Genomic DNA, 22,128 nt, shown 5'->3' on the forward strand with positions numbered 1-22,128 from the left:
TGTGTGTCTGGGTGTGTCCGGGTGTGTGTTTGTCCGTGTCAGTGTGTGTGTGAGTGTGTGTGTGTGTGGGGGGGGGGGTCCGTGTGTGTTTGGGAGGGTGTGTGTGTGTGGGGGGGTGTCCGTGTGTGTGTGTCTGGGTGTGGGTGTGTCCGGGTGTGTGTTTGTCCGTGTCAGTGTGTGTGTGAGTGTGTGTGTGGGGGGGTGTCCGTGTATGTGTGTGTGTGGGGGGTGTCTGTGTGTGGGGGGTGTCTGTGTGTGTGGGGGGGTCCGTGTGTGTCCATGTGTCTGGGTGTGTCTGTGTCCGTGTGTGTGTCCGTGTGGGTGTGTTTGTGGGTGTGTCTGTGTGGGTGTGTCCATGTGTGTGGGGGTGTGTCCATGTGTATCCGTGCATGTGGGTGTGTCCATGTGTGTCCATTTGTGTGGGTGTGTCCGCGTGTGTACATGTGTCTGGGTGTGTCCGTGTGTGTGTCAGTGTGTGTCTGTGTGTGGGTGTGTCCGGGTGTGTGTTTGTCTGTGTCAGTGTGTCTGAGTGTGTGTGTGTGTGTGTGTGGGGGGGGGTCCGTGTGTGTTTGGGAGGGTGTCTGTGTGTGTGGGGGGGGGGGGGAGGGTGTCCGTGTGTGTGTGTGGGGGGGGTCCATGTGTGTGGGGGGTGTCCGTGTGTGTGTGGGGGGGGGTGTCCGTGTGTGTGTGTGGGGGGGGGTGTCCGTGTGTGTGGGGGGGGTTGTCCGTGTGTGTGTGTGGGGGGGGGGGTGTGTGTGTGTGTGTATGTGGTGGGGTGTCCATGTCTGTGTGTGGGGGGGTGTCCATGTGTGTGTTTGTGGGGTGTGTCTGTGTGTGGGGGGGTGTCCATGTGTGTGTTTGTGGGGTGTGTCTGTGTGTGGGGGATGGCCATGTGTGGGGGGCGGCCGTGTGTGCGTGTGTCTGTGTGGGGGGTGGTGTCCGTGTGTGTATGGGGGTGTCCGTGTGGGGGGGATTGTCTGTGTCCGTCTGTGTGCGTCCATCTGTGGGTGTGTGTGGGTGTTTGTGGGTGTGTGTGTCCATGTGTGTCCGTCCATGTGTATGTGTGGGTGTGGGTGTGTCCGTCCATGTGCATGTGTGGGTGTGTCCTTGTGTGTGTGTTTGTGTGTGTGTCCATGTATATGTGGGTGTGTCCATGTGTGGGTGTGTGTATGTGGGTGTGTCCATGTGTGGGTGTGTGTATGTGGGTGTGTCCATGTGTGGGTGTGTGTATGTGGGTGTGTCCATGTGTATGTGGGTGTGTCCATGTGTATGTGGTTGTGTCCATGTGGTTGTGTCCATGTGGGTGTGTCCATGTGGGTGTGTCCATGTGTATGTGGGTGTGTCCATGTGGGTGTGTCCATGTGGGTGTGTGTATGTGTGTGTATGTGTGTGTCTGTATGTGGGTGTGTGTATGTGGGTGTGTCCATGTGTGGGTGTGTGTATATGGGTGTGTCCATGTGTGGGTGTGTGTATGTGGGTGTGTCCATGTGTGGGTGTGTCCATGTGTGTGTCCATGTGTGTGGGTGTGTCCATGTGTGTGTCCGTGCGTGTGGGTGTGTCCATGTGTGTGTCCGTGCGTGTGGGTGTGTCCATGTGTGTGTCCGTGCGTGTGGGTGTGTCCATGTGTGTGTCCGTGCGTGTGGGTGTGTCCATGTGTGTGTCCGTGCGTGTGGGTGTGTCCATGTGTGTGTCCGTGCGTGTGGGTGTCCATGTGTGTGTCCGTGCGTGTGGGTGTGTCCATGTGTGTGTCCGTGCGTGTGGGTGTGTCCATGTGTGTGTCCGTGCGTGTGGGTGTGTCCATGTGTGTGTCCGTGCGTGTGGGTGTGTCCGTGCGTGTGGGTGTGTCCATGTGTGTGTCCATGCGTGTGGGTGTGTCTGTGCGTGTGTCCGTGTGTGTGTCCGTGCGTGTGTGTCCGTGTGTGGGTGTGTCTTTGTTTATGTGGGGGTGTGTCCATGTGTGTGTCAGTGTGTGTCCGTGTCCCCATGTGTGTGCCCGTGTCCCCCTTTGTGTGTCCCCGTGTGTGTCTGGGTGTGTCCGTGTGTGTGTGAGTGTGTGTATGTGTGTGTGTCCGTGTGTGTGTGGGTGTCCCCGTGTGTGGGTGTGTCCGTGTGTGTGTGTCCCCGTGTGTGTGTTTGTGTGTCTGTGTGCGTGTGTCCATGTGGGTGTGTGTGTTCGTGTGTGTGTCTGTGTCCGTGTGTGTGTCTGTGTCCGTGTCCCCATGTGTGTCCCTGTGTGTCCCCGTGTGTGTGGGGTGTCCGTCCATGTGTGGGGGGTGTGTCCGTGTGTGGGGGGGTGTGTGTGTTTATGTGTGTGTGGGTGTGTGTGTGTGTGTGTCCGTGGGGGTGTCCGTGTGTGTGAGGGGGTGTCCGTGTGTGTGGAGGGGGGGTCCGTTTGTGTGTGTGTGGGTTGTTTGTGTCTGTCCATGTGCATCCGTCTGTGGGTGTGTCCGTGTGTGTTTGTCCGTGTCAGTGTGTCTGTGTATGTGGGTGTGTGTCCGTGTGTATGTGGGGGTGTGTCCGTGTGTATGTGGGGGTGTGTCTGTGTGTATGTGGGGGTGTGTCCATGGGTATGTGGGGGTGCGTCTGTGGGGGTGTGTCTGTGTGCGGATCTGTGTGGGTGTCCCCGTGTGTGTCCCCTTCCCCGTGTGTGTCCCCTTCCCCATGTGTCCCCCCGTGTGTGTCCCCGTCCCCGTGTGTGTCCCCATGTGGGTGTATCCCCCATGTGTAGGTGTGTCCCCCCCGTGTTTGGGTGTGTCCCTATGTGTGGATGTGTCCCTGTGTGTGGGTGTGTCCTCGTGTGTGTCCCCGTGTGGGGGTGGGTCCCCGTGTGTGGGTGTGTCCCCATGTATGTGTCGCCATGCATGGGTGTGTCCCCATGTATGTGTCGCCATGCATGGGTGTGTCCCCATGTGTGTGTCCCCATGCATGGGTGTGTCCCCCTGTGTGTGTCCCCGTGTGTGTCCCTGTGTGTGGGTGTGTCCCCATGTGGGTGTGGGTCCCCGTGTGTGGGGGTGTGTCCATGTGTGTGGGGGGGGTGTCTGTATGTGTGTGTGGGGGGGGTGTCTGTATGTGTGTGTGTGTGGGGTATCCGTGTGTGTGTGTGTCCATGTGTGTGTGTGTGTGTGTGGGGGTGTCCGTGTGTGTGTGTGTGTGTGTGTGTGGGTGGGTGTCCATGTGTGTGTGTGGGTGTGGGGTGTCTGTGTGGGTGTGGGGGTGTCCGTGTGTGTGTGTGTGGGGGGGGGTGTCCGTGTGTGTGTGTGTGTGTGTGTGTGTGTGTGGTGGGGTGTCCTTGTGTGTGTTTGTGGGGTGTGTCTGTGTGTGGTGGGTGCCCATGTGGGGGGGATTGCCCATGTCTGTCCGTGTGCATCCATCTGTGGGTGTATGTGGGTGTGTCCAAGTGTGTGGGTGTGTCTGTGTGTGTGGGTGTGTTTGTGTGTGTGTGTTTGTCCATGGCTGTGTGTCTGTAAGTATGTGGGGGTGTGTCTGTATGTATGTGGGGGTGTGTCTGTGTGTATGTGGGGGCATGTCCGTATGTGGGGGGTGTCTGTGTGGGTGTGTCTGTGTGTGGATGTGTGTGGGTGTCCCCATGGTTGTCCCCGTGGTTGTCCCCATGGTTGTCTCCTTTGGTGTCCCCTTCCCCGTGTGGTTCCCCTTCCCCGTTTGTGTCCCCGTCCCCATGTGTGTCCCGTGTGCATGTCCCCCCCGTGTGTGTGTGTCCCATGTGTGGGTGTGTCCCCATCTATGTGTCCCCATGTGTGGGTCCCCATGTGTGTATGTGGGTCCCTGTGTGTGGGTGTGTCCTTGTATATGTGTGTGTCCATGTCCCTGTATATTTGTGTGTCCATGTGTGGGTGTGTCCATGTCCATTTGTGTGCGTCTCTGTGTCTGCGTATGTCCATGTATTTATGTCCATGTGTGTGTTTCTGTGTCCGTGTCTGTGTGTGTCCATGTCCATGTGTGTCCATGTCCGTGTGTGTGGGGGGGGTCTGTGTGTGGATGTGTCCGTGTGTGTGTTTGTATGTGTGTGTGTGTCTGCGTGTGTGTGTCCATGTCCCCCCTGTGTGTCCCCCCATGTATGCATCCCCGTGTGTGTCCCCATATATGTGTCCCCATGTGTGTGGGTGTGTCCCCATGTGTGTGTCCCCATGTCCGTGTGTGTCTCTGTGTCCGTTTGTGTGTGTCCGTGTTTCCGTGTCTCTGTGCATGTGTCTCCATGTGTGGGTGTGTCTGTGTCCGTGAGGGTGTGTCTGTGTGTGGGAGTGTATGTGTGTGTGTGTGTGTGTGTGTGTGTGTGTGTGTGTCCATGTGTGGGAGTGTCTTTGTGTATGTGGGGGTGTATCCATGTGTATATCTGTGTCTGTGTGTGTGTCCGTGTCCCCATGTGTGTGTCCGTGTCCCCCTGTGTGTGTCCCCGTGTGTCTGGGTGTGTCCGTGTGTGTGTGGGGGTGTGTGTATGTGTGTGTCCGTGTGTGTGTATGTGTGTGTATGTTGGGGAGGGTCAGTGTGTGTGGGGGGGTGCCCATGTGTGTGGGGGGGAGGGGGTGCCCATGTGTGTGGGGGGGGAGGGGGTGCCCGTGTGTGTGGGGGGGGAGGGGGTGCCCGTGTGTGTGGGGGGGAGGGGGTGCCCGTGTGTGTGTGGGGGGGAGGGGGTGCCCGTGTGGGGGGGGGGGTAGGGGGTCCCGTGTGTGTGAGGGGGTCCTGTGTGTGGTTGTGTCCATGTGTGTGGGGGGGTGCCCATGTGGGGGGGGATGTCCGTGTGGGGGGGATTGTCCGTGTCTGTCCATGTGCATCCATCTGTGGGTGTATGTGGGTGTGTCCATGTGTGTGGGTGTGTCTGTGTGTGTGGGTGTGTTCGTGTGTGTTCGTGTGGATGTGTGTGGGTGTCCCCATGGTTGTCCCTCTGGTTGTCCCCATGGGTGTCTCCTTTGGCATCCCCTTCCCCATGTGTGTCCCCTTCCCCGTGTGTGTCCCCTTCCCCGTGTGTGTCCCTGTGTGTCCCCGTCCCCGTGTGTGTCCCGTGTGTGTGTGTCCCCACATGTGTGTAGGTGTTTCCCCCCGTGTGTGGGTGTGTCCCCCCGAGTGTGGGTGTGTCCCCATGTATGTGTCCCCATGTGTGGGTGTGTCTTTGTGTGTGGGTCCCCGTGTGTGTGTGTGGGTCCCCGTGTGTGGGTGTGTCCCTGTATATTTGTGTGTCCTTGTCCCCGTATATTTGTGTGTCCATGTGTGGGTGTGTCCATGTCCATTTGTGTGTGTCTCTGTGTCTGCGTATGTCCGTGTGTTTGTGTCCATGTGTGTGCTTCTGTGTCCGTGTCCATGTGTGGCCATGTCCATGTGTGTTCATGTCCATGTGTCCATGTCCATGTGTCCATGTCTGTGTGTGGGGGGGTGTCTGTGTGTGGGGGGGTGTCTGTGTGTGGGGGGGGGTCTGTGTGTGTGGGGGTGTCTGTGTGTGGATGTGTCCATGTGTGTGTTTGTGTGTGTGTGTCCACATCCCCCCTGTGTGTCCCCCCATGTATGCATCCCCATGTGTGTGTGTCCCCATGTATGTGTGTGTCCCCATATATGTGTCCCCATGTGTGTGGGTGTGTCCCCATGTGTGTGTCCCCGTGTGTGTGGGTGTGTCCCCATGTATGTGTCCACATGTCTGTTTGTGTCTCTGTGTCCGTTTGTGTATGTGTGTGTTCGTGTTTCCATGTCTCTTTGCGTTTGTCTCCCTGTGTGGGTGTGTCTGTGTCCGTGAGGGTGTGTCTGTGTGTGGGTGTGTCTGTGTCCATGTGGGTGTGTCTGTTTGTGGGTGTGTATGTGTGTGGGTGTGTCTGTGTGTGGGTGTGTCCATGTGGGTGTGTGTGGGTGTGTCCCTGTGGGTGTGTCCGTGTGTCCATGTGGGTGTGTCCGGGTGTGTTCGTGTGTCCGTGTGGGTGTGTCCGGGTGTGTTCGTGTGTCCGTGTGGGTGTGTCCGGGTGTATTCGTGTCCACTTGTGTGTTCGGGTGTGTCCGTGTCCATTTGTGTGTTCGGGTGTGTCCGTGTCCATTTGTGTGTTCGGTGTGTCCGTGTCCGTTTGTGTGTGTGGGTGTGTCTGTATGTCCCCCTTCCCCGTGTGTTTCCCCGTTTGTCCCCATCCCCATGTGTGTGTCCCCATTTGTGGGTGTCCCGTGTGGGTGTCCCCATGTGGATGTCCCTCTGTGTGTGTGTCCCCATGTATGTGTCCGTCCCTCCGTGTGTGTGTGTCACCGTGCATCTGTCCATCCCTCTGTATGTGTGTCCACATGTATGTGTCCGTCCCCGTGTGTGGGTGTGTCCCCATGTATGTGTCCCCATGTATGTGTCCCCGTGTGTGGGGGTGTGTCCCCGTGTGTGGGGGGGTGTCCCCGTGGGGGTGTCCCCATGTATGTGTCCCCATGTATGTGTCCCCATGTATGTGTCCCCGTGTGTGTGGGTGTGTGTCCCCGTGTATGTGTCCCTGTGTGTGGGTGTGTCCCCATGTATGTGTCCCCGTGTGTGTGGGTGTGTCCCCATGTGTGTGTGTGGGGGGGTCCCCATGTATGTGTCCCAGTGTGTGGGGGGGTGTCCCCATGTATGTGTCCCTGTGTGTGTGTCCTCATGTGTGTGGGGGTGTCCCCATGTATGTGTCCCTGTGTGTGTGTCCACATGTATGTGTCCGTCCCCGTGTGTGGGTGTGTCCCCATGTATGTGTCCCCATGTATGTGTCCCCATGTGTGTGGGTGTGTCCCCATGTATGTGTCCCCGTGTGTGGGGGTGTGTCCCCGTGTGTGGGGGTGTGTCCCCATGTATGTGTCCCTGTGTGTGGGTGTGTCCCCATGTATGTGTCCCCGTGTGTGTGGGTGTGTCCCCATGTGTGTGTGTGGGGGGTCGCCATGTATGTGTCCCAGTGTGTGTGGGGGTGTCCCCATGTATGTGTCCCTGTGTGTGTGTCCCCATGTATGTGTCCCCATGTATGTGTCCCCATGTGTGTGGGTGTGTCCCCATGTATGTGTCCCCGTGTGTGGGGGTGTGTCCCCGTGTGTGTGGGTGTGTCCCCGTGTATGTGTCCCTGTGTGTGGGTGTGTCCCCATGTATGTGTCCCCGTGTGTGTGGGTGTGTCCCCATGTGTGTGTGTGGGGGGGGTCCCCATGTATGTGTCCCAGTGTGTGTGGTGGTGTCCCCATGTATGTGTCCCTGTGTGTGTGTCCCCATGTATGTGTCCCTGTGTGTGGTTGTGTCCCCATGTATGTGTCCCCATGTACGGGTGTGTCTCCGTGTCCGTTTGTGTATGTGTGTGTCCGTGTTTCCGTGTCTCCGTGTGGGTGTCTCCGTGTGTGGGTGTGTCCGTGTGGGTGTGTATGTGTGTGGGTGTATATGTGTGTGGGTGTGTCCATGTGTGTGAGGGGGTGTGTCCATGTGTGTGTGGGTGAGTCCGTGTGTGGGGGGGTGTCCGTGTGGGTGTGTCCATGTGTTCGTGTCCGTGTGTCCGGGTGTGTTCATGTCCATTTGTGTGTTCGGGTGTGTCCGTGTCCGTTTGTGTGTTCTGGTGTGTCCATGTCCGTTTGTGTGTGTGTGGGTGTGTCTGTGTGCCCCCCTTCCCTGTGTGTGTCCCCATGTGTCCCCATCCCGTGTGTCCCCGTTTGTGGGTGCCCCCGTGTGGGTGTCCTCATGTGGGTGTCCCTCTGTGTGTGTGTCCCCATGTATTGTCCGTCCCTCTGTGTGTGTGTCCCCATGTATGTGTCCATCCCTCTGTGTGTGTGTACCCGTATGTGTCCATCCCTCCATGTGTCAGTCCCCATGTATGTGTCCGTCCCCGTGTGTGGGTATGTCCCTGTGTATGTGTCCTCATGTGTGGGTGTGTCCCTGTGTGTGGGTGTGTCCCAGTGTATGTGTTCCCATGTGGTTGTGTCCCAGTGTATGTGGCCCCGTATAGGTGTGTCCCGTGTATGTGTCCCCGTGTGTGGGTGTCTCCAGGTGTGTGTGTGTCCGTGAGTCTATGTGGGTGTCTGTGTGGGTGTGTGGGGGGGTGTCTGTGTGGGTGTGTGGGGGGGTGTCCGTGTGTGTGTGTGTTTGGGAAGGTGTCCGTGTGTGTGTGTGTGTCCATGTATGTGTGTGTGGGGGGGGTGTCCATGTGAGTGTGTGGGGGGTTGTCCATGTGGGTGTGTGTGGGGGTGTCCATGTGTGGTTGTGTCTGTGTGGGGGGCGGTGTCCGTGTGTATGTGGAGGTGTCCATGTGGGGGGGATTGTCCGTGTCCGTCTGTGGGTGTGTCTGGGTGTGTCCGTGTCTGTGTGTGTGGGTGTGTCTGTGTGTGGCTATGTCCGGGTGTGGCTGTGTCTGTGTGTGTGTGTCCGTGTGTGCTTGTCCATGTCAGTGAGTATGTGTGGGTGTGTCCATGTGTATGTGTGGGTTTCTCTGTGTGTGGGTGTGTCCGTGGGTGTGTGGGTGTCCCCGCGGTTGTCCCCGTGGGTGTCCCTGTGGGTGTCCCTGTGGGTGTCCCAGTGTGTGTGTGTCCCCATGTGTGTGTCAAATCAAATCAAATCAAGTTTATTTGTACAGCGCTTTTAACAATAAACATTGTCGCAAAGCAGCTTTACAGAATTTGAACGACTTAAAACATGAGCTAATTTTATCCCTAATCTATCCCCAATGAGCAAGCCTGTGGCGACGGTGGCAAGGAAAAACTCCCTCAGATGACATGAGGAAGAAACCTCAAGAGGAACCAGACTCAAAAGGGAACCCATCCTCATTTGGGCAACAACAGACAGCCTGACTATAATATTAACAGTTTTAACAGGTATAACCCTCAACTGTCCTCATGGGGCCGTCCTTCACAGGAGTGGGGCGATAAAACTCCGACCAGACACAGGGCACCAGGATGGATCAAGCAGGTCCAAGGGGCAGAAGAGGCCAGCATCTCAATCCCAGGATCAATATGTAACTCAGAGGGACAGATGGGGGGGCGGAGGGGGGAGAGAGAGAGAGAGAGAAAGAAAACACGTTGTTAGGTATGCCCTAAAAATGACAAGTATTAAATCTGTGTGGTAGGCTCGCAGAGACGAGAGTCTTTACATCAGGCATGACGCACAATGGCATGTTAATATGGTAAAAAATATATCATGACCTGCTCTGGCTGGATGCTTGATTGGGTGATGGGAGCACACTCCTCAGCAATGATGAGATGCAGATGGGACCGTTAGGCCTGGCCAAGACAATTCAGTTACATTTCACCGGGTCTGGGACATGCGACAGAATGTCTGACGGCCGATTCCCTGCAGGCTACGATAGCCAGTCGAGGTCCCCACCGTCTCCACCAAAAGATTTCCTGTTGACTCCATGTAACTCAGAGGGACAGATTTGGGGTGGGGGGGGGGAGAGAAAGAAAACACAGGTGGTTAGGTATGCCCAATGTCACCCGAATAAGTAGGAACAGTATACATATTGCACCGAGTACAAGCAGGGACTCCGGCAACTAACTATGACAGCATAACTAAAAGGAGAGAGCCAGAAGGTAACACAGGCATGAGGGAGCCCCGGGACATAAAGCAGCCAGCCACTGCACCGTCAACAAACTCGAGTGAGCAAGCGAGTGGGGACTGACAGCATCCATACATCCCAGTTTACCAAAACACTCTATGTCTGAGGACCCTCCAGATCTACTCCTTTACCTCATAAACACCATTAACAAAAGGCTTGACTAAACAGATATGTTTTCAGCCTAGACTTAAATGCTGAGACTGTGTCTGATTCCCGAACATTACTTGGAAGGCTGTTCCATAACAGTGGGGCTTTGTAAGAAAAGGCTCTTCCCCCTGATGTAGCCTTCACTATACGAGGTACCAGCAGATAGCCTGCACCTTTTGATCTAAGTAGACGTGGCGGGTCATAGAGGAGCAGAAGTTCACTCAGGTACTGTGGTGCGAGACCATTTAGTGCTTTAAAGGTCAATAGTAGTATTTTATAATCAATACGAAATTTGATTGGGAGCCAATGCAGTGTGGATAAGACAGGCGTGATGTGGTCATATTTTCTAGTTCTAGTAAGGACTCTTGCTGCGGCATTTTGAACTAACTGGAGCTTGTTTATGCACTTATTGGAACATCCAGACAGTAAGGCATTACAATAATCCAACCTGGAGGTAACGAAAGCATGGACTAGTTTTTCTGCATGCACATGCACATGCATCCCATGTGGGTGAGTCCCTGTATATTTGTGTGTCCATGTGTGGGTGTGTCCATGTCCATTTGTGTCTCTGTGTCTGTGTCCTCATGTGTCCATGTGTTTGTGTCCGTGTGTGTGTCTGTGTGTGTCCATGTGTGTCCATGTCCATGTGTGTGTGTGTCCATGCGTGTGTAGTGGTGTGTCCGTGTGGTGTGTGTGTGGGGGGGTGTCTGTGTGTGTGTGTGTGTGGGGGGTGTCCGTGTGTGTGTTTGTGTGTGTCCGTGTGTGTGTGTGTGTGAATGTCCGTGTGTGTGTGTGTGTGTGACTGCCTGTGTGTGTGTGTGTGTGTGGGAGTCCCCGTGTGTGTGTGTGGGATTCCCCGTGTGTGTGTGTGTGAGTGGGAATGTCCGTGTGTGTGTGTGTGAGTCCCCGTGTGTGTGTGTGTGTGTGTGTGTGTGTGTGTGTGTGTGTGTGTGTGTGTGTGTTGGAGTCCTCGTGTGTGTCCCCTCGCGTGTGTGTGTGTGGGAGTCCCCGTGTGTGTCCCCTCCCATGTGTGTGTGTGTGTGTGTCCCCTCGCGCGTGTGTGTGTCCCCTCGCGTGTGTGTGTGGGTGTCCCCTTGCGTGTGGTGTGTGTGTGTGTGTGTGTCCCCTCGTGTGTGTGTGTGTGTGTGTGTGTGTGTGTGTGTGTGTGTGTGTGTGTGTGAGTCCTCGTGTGTGTCCCCTCGCGTGTGTGTGTGTGTGAGTCCCCGTGTGTGTCCCCTTGCGTGTGTGTGTGGGTGTCCCCTTGCGTGTGTGTGTGGGTGTCCCCTCGCGTGTGGTGTGTGTTCCCTCGTGTGTGTGTGTGTGTGTGCGTGTGTGTGTGTGAGTCCGCGCGCGTGTGTGTGTGTGTGTGTGTGTGGGAGTCCGCGCGTGTGTGTGTGTGTGTGGGAGTCCGCGTGTGTGTGTGTGTGTGTGTGTGTGTGTGTGTGTGTGTGGGAGTCCGCGCATGTGTGTGTGTGTGTGTGTGTGTGTGTGTGTGTGTGTGAGAGTCCGCGTGTGGGGGGGGGGGAGTCCGCGTGTGTGTGTGGGGGGGAGTCCGCGTGTGTGTGTGTGTGTGTGTGTGAGTCCGCGTGTGTGTGTGTGTGTGTGTGTGTGTGTGTGTGTGTGTGTGTGTGTGTGTGTGAGTCCGCGTGTGTGTGTGTGTGTGGGAGTCCGTGTGTGTGTGTGTGTGTGGGAGTCCGCGTGTGTGTGTGTGTGTGTGTGGGGGGGAGTCACCGTGTGTGTGTGTGGGAGTCCCCGTGTGTGTCCCCTCGCGCGTGTGTGTGTGTGTGGGAGTCCCCGTGTGTGTCCCCTCACGTGTGTGTGTCTGTGTGTGTTTGTCTGTGTCAGTGTGTACGTGTGGGTGTGTCCATGGGTGTGGGTGTGGGTGTGTCCATGGGTGTGGGTGTGGGTGTGTCCGTGTTTGGGTGTGTCCGTGTTTGTGGGAGCCCCCGTGTGTGTCCCCTCGCGTGTCCCCTCGCGTGTCCCCTCGCGTGTCCCCTCGCGTGTGTGTGTCTGTGTGTGTGTGTAGGAGTCCGCGTGTGTGTGTGTGGGGGGGGGGGAGTCAGCGTGTGTGTGTGTGGGAGTCCCCGTGTGTGTCCCCTCGCGTGTGTGTGTGTGTGTGTGTGTGTGTGTGTGTGTGTGTCCCCTCACGTGTGTGTGTCTGTGTGTGTTTGTCTGTGTCAGTGTGTACGTGTGGGTGTGTCCATGGGTGTGGGTGTGTCCGTGGGTGTGTCCGTGTTTGGGTGTGTCCGTGTTTGTGGGAGTCCCCGTGTGTGTCCCCTCACGTGTGTGTCCCCTCGCGTGTGTCCCCTCGCGTGTGTCCCCTCGCGTGTGTCCCCTCGTGTGTGTCCCCTCACGTGTGTCCCTGTGTGTGTGTATCCCCCGTGTGTATCCCCCGTGTGTGTGTGTGTGTGTGTGTGTGTGTGTGTGTGTGTGTGTGTGTGTGTGTGAGTCCTCGTGTGTGTCCCCTCGCGTGTGCGTGTGTGTGTGTGGGAGTCCCCGTGTGTGTCCCCTCGCGTGTGTGTGTGTGTGAGTCCCCGTGTGTGTCCCCTCCCGTGTGTGTGTGGGTGTCCCCTCGCGTGTGTGTGTGGGTGTCCCCTTACGTGTGGTGTGTGTGTCCCCTCGTGTGTGTGTGTGTGTGTGTGTGTGTGTGTGTGTGTGGGAGTCCTCGTGTGTGTCCCCTCGCGTGTGTGTGTGTGGGAGTCCCCGTGTGTGTCCCCTCGCGTGTGTGTGTGGGTGTCCCCTCGCGTGTGGTGTGCGTGTGTGTGTGTGTGTGTGTCCCCTCGTGTGTGTGTGTGTGTGTGTGTGTGTGTGTGTGTGTGTGTGTGAGTCCGCGTGTGTGTGTGTGTGTGTGTGTGTGTGGGAGTCCGCATGTGTGTGGGAGTCCGCGTGTGTGTGGGAGTCCGCGTGTGTGTATGTGGGAGTCCGCGCGCGCGTGTGTGTGTGTGTGTGTGTGTGTGTGTGTGTGTGTGTGTGTGTGAGTCTGCGTGTGTGTGTGTGGGAGTCCACGCGTGTGTGTGTGTGGGGGGGGGAGTCCCTGTGTGGGGGTGTGTCCCCATGTGGGTGAGTCCCTGTATATTTGTGTGTCCATGTGTGGGTGTGTCCATGTCCATTTGTGTCTCTGTGTCTGTGTCCTCATGTGTCCATGTGTTTGTGTCCGTGTGTGTGTCTGTGTGTGTCCATGTGTGTCCATGTCCATGTGTGTGTGTGTCCATGCGTGTGTAGTGGTGTGTCCGTGTGGTGTGTGTGGGGGGGTGTCTGTGTGTGTGTGTGTGGGGGGGGGGTGTCCGTGTGTGTGTTTGTGTGTGTCCGTGTGTGTGTGTCTGTGAATGTCCGTGTGTGTGTGTGTGTGTGACTGCCTGTGTGTGTGTGTGTGTGTGTGTGGGAGTCCCCGTGTGTGTGTGTGGGATTCCCCGTGTGTGTGTGTGTGAGTGGGAATGTCCGTGTGTGTGTGTGTGAGTCCCCGTGTGTGTGTGTGTGTGTGTGTGTGTGTGTGTGTGTGTGTGTGTGTGTGTTGGAGTCCTCGTGTGTGTCCCCTCGCGTGTGTGTGTGTGGGAGTCCCCGTGTGTGTCCCCTCCCATGTGTGTGTGTGTGTCCCCTCGCGCGTGTGTGTGTCCCCTCGCGTGTGTGTGTGGGTGTCCCCTTGTGTGTGGTGTGTGTGTGTGTGTGTGTCCCCTCGTGTGTGTGTGTGTGTGTGTGTGTGTGTGTGTGTGTGTGTGTGTGAGTCCTCGTGTGTGTCCCCTCGCGTGTGTGTGTGTGTGAGTCCCCGTGTGTGTCCCCTTGCGTGTGTGTGTGGGTGTCCCCTTGCGTGTGTGTGTGGGTGTCCCCTCGCGTGTGGTGTGTGTTCCCTCGTGTGTGTGTGTGTGTGCGTGTGTGTGTGTGTGTGAGTCCGCGCGCGTGTGTGTGTGTGTGTGTGTGTGGGAGTCCGCGTGTGTGTGTGTGTGTGTGGGAGTCCGCGCATGTGTGTGTGTGTGTGTGTGTGTGTGTGTGTGTGTGTGAGAGTCCGCGTGTGGGGGGGGGGGGGAGTCCGCGTGTGTGTGTGGGGGGGTGTCCGCGTGTGTGTGTGTGTGTGTGTGTGGGAGTCCGCGCATGTGTGTGTGTGTGTGTGTGTGTGTGTGTGTGTGTGTGTGTGAGAGTCCGCGTGTGGGGGGGGGGGAGTCCGCGTGTGTGTGTGGGGGGGAGTCCGCGTGTGTGTGTGTGTGTGTGTGTGTGTGTGTGAGTCCGCGTGTGTGTGTGTGTGTGTGTGTGTGGGAGTCCGCGTGTGTGTGTGTGTGTGGGAGTCCGCGTGTGTGTGTGTGTGTGTGGGAGTCCGCGTGTGTGTGTGTGGGGGGGGGGGGGGGGAGTCACCGTGTGTGTGTGTGGGAGTCCCCGTGTGTGTCCCCTCGCGCGTGTGTGTGTGTGTGGGAGTCCCCGTGTGTGTCCCCTCACGTGTGTGTGTCTGTGTGTGTTTGTCTGTGTCAGTGTGTACGTGTGGGTGTGTCCATGGGTGTGGGTGTGGGTGTGTCCGTGGGTGTGTCCGTGTTTGGGTGTGAGTCCGCGCGTGTGTGTGTGTGTGGGTGGGTGGGAGTCCACGTGTGTGTGTGTGTGGGTGGGTGGGAGTCCGCGTGTGTGTGTGGGGGGGGGAGTCCGCGTGTGTGTGTGTGTGGGGGGGGGAGTCCGCGTGTGTGTGTGTGTGGGGGGGGGAGTCCGCATGTGTGTGTGTGGGGGGGGGAGTCCGCGTGTGTGTGTGTGTGTGTGTGTGTGTGTGTGTGTGTGTGTGTGTGTGTGTGAGAGTCCGCGCGCGTGTGTGTGTGTGTGTGGGAGTCCGCGCGTGTGTGTGTGTGTGTGTGGGAGTCCGCGCGTGTGTGTGTGTGTGTGGGAGTCCGCGCGTGTGTGTGTGTGTGTGGGAGTCCGCGCGTGTGTGTGTGTGTGTGTGTGTGTGTGGGAGTCACCGTGTGTGTGTGGGAGTCCCCGTGTGTGTCCCCTCGCGCGCGCGTGTGTGTGTGTGTGTGTGTGTGTGGGAGTCCCCGTGTGTGTCCCCTCACGTGTGTGTGTCTGTGTGTGTTTGTCTGTGTCAGTGTCTACGTGTGGGTGTGTCCGTGGGTGTGGGTGTGTCCGTGGGTGTGTCCGTGGGTGTGTCCGTGTTTGGGTGTGTCCGTGTTTGTGGGAGTCCCCGTGTGTGTCCCCCCTCGCGTGTGTCCCCCCTCGCGTGTGTCCCCCCTCGCGTGTGTGTCCCCTCGCGTGTGTCCCCTCGCGTGTGTCCCTGTGTGTGTGTATCCCCGTGTCCCCGTGTGTGTGTGTCCGTGTGTGTGTCCGTGTGTGTCCCCCCGTGTGTCCCCATGTGGGTGTGTCCCCGTGTAGATGTGTGTGTCCCCGTGTGGGTGTGTATCCCCCAGTTTGTGTCCCCCAGTTTGTGTCCCCCCATGTGGGTGTCCCCCATGTGGGTGTCCCCCGTGTGGGTGTGTGTGTCCCTGTGTTTGTGTCCGTCCCCGTGTGTGGGCGTGTCCGTGTGTATGTGTGGGTGTGTCTGTGTGTTCATGTGTCCGTGTGTGGGGGTGTGTCCATGTGTGTGTGTGTCCATGTGTGTGTGTCCATGTGTGTCTGTGTGTGTGGTTGTGTGTGTGGGTGTGTCCGTGTGTGTGGGTGTGTCCGTGTGTGGGGGGATGTGTCCGTGTGTATGGGTGTGTCCATGTGTGTGTGTTTGTGGGTGTGTCTGTGTGGGTGTGTCCATGTGTGTGGGGGTGTGTCCGTGTGTTTCCGTGGGTGTGTCCATGTGTGTCCATGTGTCTAGGTGTGTCCGTGTGTGTTTGTGGGGGGGGTCTGTGTGTGTGTGGGTGTCCGTATTTGGGGTGTCTGCATGTATGTGTGTGGGGGGTGTCCGTGTGTGTGGGAGGGGGTTCTGTGTGTGTGTGTGGGGGGGGGTCCGTTTGGGTGTGTGTGGGGGGCGTCCGTGTGTGGTTGTGTCTGTGTGGGGGGTGGTGTCTGTGAGTGTGTGGGGGGTGTCCGTGTGGGGGAGATTGTCCATGTCCATCTGTGTGCGTCCATCTGTGGGTGTTTGTGGGTGTGTCCGTGTGTGTTTGTCCATGTGTATGTGTGGGTGTGGGTGTGTCTGTGTGTGTGGGTGTGTCCGTGTGTGGGGGTGTCCCTGGGGTTGTCCCCGTGTGTGTCCCCATGTGTGTCCCCGTGTGTGTGTCCCTGTGTGTCTGTCACCATGTGTCCCCATCCTCGTGTGTCCCCATCACAGTGTGTGACCCTGTGTGTCCCCGTGTGTGTGTGTCCCTGTGTGTGTGTGTCCGTGTGTGTGTGTGTCCATGTGTGTGTCTGTGTTCGTGTGTGTGTGTCCATGTCCCCATGTGTGTGTCCGTGTCCCCGTGTGTCCCCGTGTGTCCCCATCTGTGTCCCTGTGTGTGTGTCCATCCATGTGTGGTGGTGAGTGTGTGGGTGTGTTTGTGTGTGTCTGTGTCCGTGTGCGTGTGTGTTGGGGGGGTCGCCGTATGTGTGTGTGTGTGTGTGTGTGTGTGTGTGTGTGTGTGTGTGATTGTCCGTGTGTGGGGGGGTGTCGGTGTCTGTGTGTGGTGGGGTCCCGTGTGTGTCTGGGTGTCCCCTGTGTGGTCGTGTCCGTGTGTGTGTGTGGGGTGTCCGTGTGTGTGGGGGGGTGTCCATGTGGGGGGGGATGTCCGTGTGGGGGGGGGATTGTCCGTGTCTGTCCGTGTGCATCCGTCTGTGGGTGTATGTGGGTGTGTTCGTGTGTGTGGTTGTGTCTGTGTTTGTGGGTGTGTCCATGTGTGTGTCCATGTCAGTGTGTCTGTGTGTATGTGGGGGGGTGTCTGTGTGTATGTGGGGGGGTTGTCTGTGTGTGGATTTGTGTGGGTGTCCCTATGGTTGTCCCCGTAGGTGTCCCCATGGGTGTCTCCTTGGGTGTCCCCTTCTCCCTGTGTGTCCTCTTCCCCGTGTGTGTCCCATGTGTCCCCGTCCCCGTGTGTCCCCATGTGGGTGTGTCCCCCCGTGTGTGTGGGTGTGTACCCCGTGTGTGTGGGTGTGTCCCCATGTATGTGTCCCCATGTGTGGGTGTGTCCACGTGCAGGTGTGGGTCCCTGTGTGGGGGTGTGTCCCCGTGTGGGTGTGTCCCTGTATATTTGTGTGTCCATGTGTGGGTGTGTCCATGTCCATTTGTGTCTCTGTGTCTGTGTCCTCATGTGTCCATGTGTTTGTGTCCTTGTGTGTGTCTGTGTGTGTCCATGTGTGTCCATGTCCATGTGTGTGTGTCCATGCGTGTGTAGTGGTGTGTCCGTGTGGTGTGTGTGGGGGGGTGTCTGTGTGTGTGTGGGGGGGGTGTCCGTGTGTGTGTTTGTGTGTGTCCGTGTGTGTGTGTCCATGTTCCCCCTTGTGTGTCCCCCTTGTGTGTGTGTGTCCCCGTGTGTGTGTCCCCATGTGTGTGTCCCCATGTGTGTCCCCTGTGAGGCCCCATGTGTGTGTGTCCCCGTGTGTATGTGTGTCCCTGTGTGTGTGTGTCCCATGTGTGGTCCCCCGTGTGTCCCCCCCATGTGTGTGTGTACCCATGTGTGTGTCCCTGTGTGTGTGTCCTGTGTGTGTGTCCCCCTCCCCCATGTGTGGATGTGTCCCCCATGTGTGGGTGTGTCCCCCCGTGTGTGGGTGTCCCCCCATGTGGGTGTGTCCCCCCATCTGTGTGTGTCCCTGTGTTTGTGTCCCTGTGTGTGTGGGTGTGTCCCTGTGTGTGTGTCCCCGTGTGTGTGGGTGTGTCCCCATGTATGTGTCCCTGTGTGGGTGGATGTCTCCGTGTCCGTTTGTGTATGTGTGTGTCCGTATTTCCATGTCTCTGTGCGTGTGTCTCCGTGCGTGGGTGGGTCTGTGTCTGTGTGAGTGTGTATGTGTGTGGGTGTGTATGTGTCTGGGTCTGTCCGTGTGTGGGTGTGTCTGTGGGTGTGTGAGTCCGTGTGTGGGTGTGTCTTTGTGTGGGTGTCTCCATGTGGGTGTGTCCGGGTGTGTCCGTGTCCGTTTGTGTGTTCGGGTGTGTCCGTGTCAGTTTGTGTGTTCGTCTGTCCGTGTCATGTGGGTGTCCATGTGTATGTGGGGGGGGTGTCCATGTGTGTGTGTTAGGGGCGTCTGTGTGTGGGGGGGGGGATTTCCATGCGTGTGTGTGTCCTTGGATGTGTGTCTGTCTGTGTCCGTCCGTCCATGTGTGTCTTTGTCCGTCTGTCCGTGCATGTCCATGCGTGTGTGTGTCTGTATATATGTGGGTGTGTGCGTGTCCGTGAGTGTGTCCGTGAGTGCATCCCCGTTTGGGTGTGTCTGTCTGTGTATGTCAGAGTGTCCATGTGTGTGTGTGTGTGTGTGTGTGTGTCCATGTCCGTATGTGCATGTCTGTCCCTGTGTGTGTCCGTGTGTGTGTCCATCCGTCCTTGTGTCCATCCATCCGTGTGTGTGTGCGCGTCCGTGTGTGTCCATCTGTCCATGTGTGTGTCCGTCCATGTCTGTCCGTGTGTGCGTGTGTCTGTCTCTGTGTGTACGTGTTTCTGTCCGTGTGTGTGTGCGTGTCCATCCATGTGTGTCCGTCCGTCCGCGTGCGCGTGTCTGTCCATCCGCGTGCACATGTCCGTCCGTCCGCGTGTGCGTGCGCGTGTCCGTCTGTCCATCAATGCATGCTTGCGCTTGTCTGTCCGTCCGCCCATGCGTGCGCGTGTCCGTCTGTCCACGTGTGCATGTGCTTGTCTGTCCATCCATCTGTCCACGTGTGCATGCGCGTGTCTGTCCGTCCGTCCGTCCACACGTGCGTGCGCGTGTCTGTCCATCTGTCCGCGCGTGCGTGCGCGTGTCTGTCCATCCATCCGCCCGCGCGTGCGTGCGCATGTCTGTCCGTCCGTCCGTGCGTGCATCCGTCCGTGTGTGTGTGTGTCCTTGGATGTGTGTCCGTCTGTGTATGTCCATCCGTTTGTGTATGTGTCCGTCCGTCCATGCATGTCCGTGCGTGTGCGTGTCTGTATTGAGGTATTTCACTCACGTGACCAAGTCATGTGATGCTGCCATTTTGGATGGTACGGCTCGAATCAGTTTGAATGCGAGGAAGGCGAAAAACGAAAAACATAAAAGAAAAAGGAGCAAGATGCAGAAAACACTTTCACTATCCAGCGACGTAGGGCATTTACATGGCGAGCAGAGGGAGAGGTATTTGCAAAAATTGAGGTTAGCAGGCTTAGAGAAAGACGTTTACCTGCTTCCACCAGGATTGTTCACTGACGTACGGAAGTACACGAAGCCCTCGTCTTTACCTGACTTCAGCCCACATGATCTGTATACCTATGTCGTTAAAAACCCATCGCCATACACAGGTATTGATCTGAAAGCGTATACGAGTTTGGATACCTACAAATATTTTGTGTCAGGCTGGATAACATGCCTACATCAGAGGGTCGTCCCTGGAGCCGGTGGTCGCCATCTGATTACAGCTAAGGTTTGTTCACATTTTCATTTACTTTCCGTCCTCAGGATAAACAAAATGTTATTAAATGTCATTGAAATAACTTCTTAGTCTGTTGAGACATTATAAATTTGCTGTTACCAGGCAATGACTAAGAACTGTATTATTAGGGTTGGTGTAGTTGTAGCAGTGCACTAGCAGTGCACTGTTAGCACTAGCTAATGTCAACAACAGTAGCTGGTATGTTACTGTAGCAATGTTTACGTTCAGTCATTTGGATGACTGTTAAAACCTTACAGTCTTAAGTTTTTCCTTTACTGTATTTACTAGTTTACTGAGCTAGCTGATAATAATGCACGAAACACTACTGTTGAAAACCCTGCTGAATGGATTGAGCGTCAATTGTGCTTTCTGCGAGATGTATTACAACTATCGATTGTCGCGGCTACTAAAGAACATTCGAAAAATGCCCAAAAGGTAAGCAAAAACAAGCTGACTTACCTGTGGCAACACCGTAGAAAGAAGGCAATTGATGTTATTCTCAACAACTGCATATTCCCGACGCTTCCGCCTGAGTCAGGTAATCCTGAGCAGGTGTATAATTATTATCGCCAAAAATGCCAGTATAGTCTATCGGCACGGTTGCTCGAGCTGCCCCCATGGAGTAATGATGTAAACAGCACATCCACTGAGCCCCCGCCAGTAACATCGGCATTCTCAGTCGAGGAGTTTGAGAGAGTTATACTTAACTTGCCTAACAACAAAGCAAGTGGTGCAGATGGTGTCACCTATGAAACCCTTAAAGCCACTAGGCTAATGTCGTGTCCCACACTGAGAAGCATATTTAACAACTGTTTGCTTAACGGTAAAGTCCCCTGTTCATGGAAAGGAGCGCTCATCTATAGAATACCTAAGAAAGACAATGTGCCTGAAGACCCCTCCACATGGATCTGTTACCAACTGTGTACAAAGTCTTCATGAAGTGCCTTCTCTCCAGAATATTATCATGGTTAGTTGACACAGGAACTTTATCTAGCAAACAAAAAGCCTACATTGAACGTCAAGGCATGAATGAACATGTTTTTTGTTTAAAGACGGCTATTGATGACTTCAAACATGACTCTGCCAAATTGTATGTAGTATTTTTGGACTTTAGGGATGCCTTTGGTACTTTACCTCATGATGCTGAATTCACTGGAGGAAATACATCTGCCAAAGATGTACACTGACATAATAAAGGATGTATATAGGAATTCTTACCTACAAGTCATCTGTGGACAACAACTCACACAGCCTGTAAATCTTGAAATGGGGATTAAAACAGGTTGCCCATGGAGTGCAGTAAATTTCATCATTGCAATTAACCAGTGGCTAAAATGGCTGCATACACATGCTCCTCCCCAAGTACTATCACCAAACCCAGTACAGGGCTATGCTGACGATGTGGTCATTGCGTCCCGTGATGAGGGAGTAATTAAAAACATGCTGGCCTGCACCGACAGCTTCCTCACCTGGTCTGGCCTACAGGTAAAGCAAAGTAAATGTGCAGTCTTTTGGGAGAGGAGGAGTGGAGGCAACCACTGGTATAGAGCCAAGACCGACCAGCCTCCTTCTTTCACCATCTTAGACCAGCCACTCAGAGTGTATGCCAGACATGAAACTTACAACTACCTGGGGCATAAAAGTAACATCGCTGGGGATTGGAGTGAACAAGTGACTGATATGGTTCAGCAGTTTACAAGCAGACTGGATCTAATCGACTCTTCACCTCTTCCAGTAACTCTGAAGGTCCAGGCAATCAGAGACATAGCCTTTGCTAAAATACAACATCTATTTGCAAATGTCCATATCCCACAAAAAGATCTGCACAGAATGGATAACAAAACTGTGCAAGTGGTGAGGAAATGGCTGTCTCTTAACACACACTCCACAAGATGCTTCATCTTTCAGAAAAAACAAGATGGGGGGCTTGGCGTTCCAAACTGCATGTGGGAATACACAGCTACAAGACAGTCACACCTCATTAACATGAACTGTGATGATAATAGTGTGAGACAATTAGCAACAACATCACTACTGCTGGACTTCAAAAAATGGAAAGTAACCCATGCAGGCAGTGGGGAGGACAACTTCCTGGGCTTCAGAAGGAAGAGCAGTGGTAAGCTGGATACCAGGGCACAGGGATTTGGCGTGTCATCAGACTGGCCTGACTTAAATGACTTGTGCTGGAGAACAGGCACTGAATTAAAATGGACCTCCCACCTTCAACCTGTAGAGGTCACCGATGCACTGGTGGATGACCCATCAATCATGGTTCAAGAAAGGCTGCATTATAACAACATTACCTATCTCCTGCTGCCTAAAACATCAAGGCAAACCCTTTTGTCCATTCAAAGGGAGCGCAACATGGAGTATTGGTCCAGCCTGAAGCTCCAGGGAAAGCTGGCTAAACTCACCTGTGCAGACCACTCTGTATCACATGCCATATACAACAATAACTCTATCAGCGACGAGATCATCACCTTCTGTGTGAAGGCTCGCTTACAGGTTCTCCCCACTAAATATAATCTCTTTCTGTGGTTCCCCTCTACCCATTCCCCTTTTTGTATACTACACGCTCATCCACAACATTTGGAGTTAGTAGCCCACATTATGAACAGTTGTTCATTATATAAAGGACTGCATACTGCCAGACATGACAGACTGGTGGACCTCATCACCGTCCAGATTCCTCATACTCCACAGGAACAGATCTACAAACACACCTCTGTAAAGCCACGTTGGTTCAACTCATCCACAAACCCTTTCTCAGGAATAGCAAACACACCGGATATCATTTGCTTGTCACATGACAACAAAACAGTCAGACTCTTTGAAGTAGCTTGTGCTTTTGACCTGTTCATGGAGGAATCTTATTGTACAAAAAAACTAAAATACCAACCTCTAGTATCTGCCATTCAGAGCTATGGTTACAAATGCTTGCTCATTGTGCTTGTTTTTTGGAGTCTAGGCCATGTACATAGGCTGGTGGTCAGTGGACTTAACATCAGT

This window comes from Neoarius graeffei, chromosome 13 (assembly GCF_027579695.1).
Source record: "Neoarius graeffei isolate fNeoGra1 chromosome 13, fNeoGra1.pri, whole genome shotgun sequence".
In the NCBI taxonomy this organism is placed as follows: domain Eukaryota; kingdom Metazoa; phylum Chordata; class Actinopteri; order Siluriformes; family Ariidae; genus Neoarius; species Neoarius graeffei.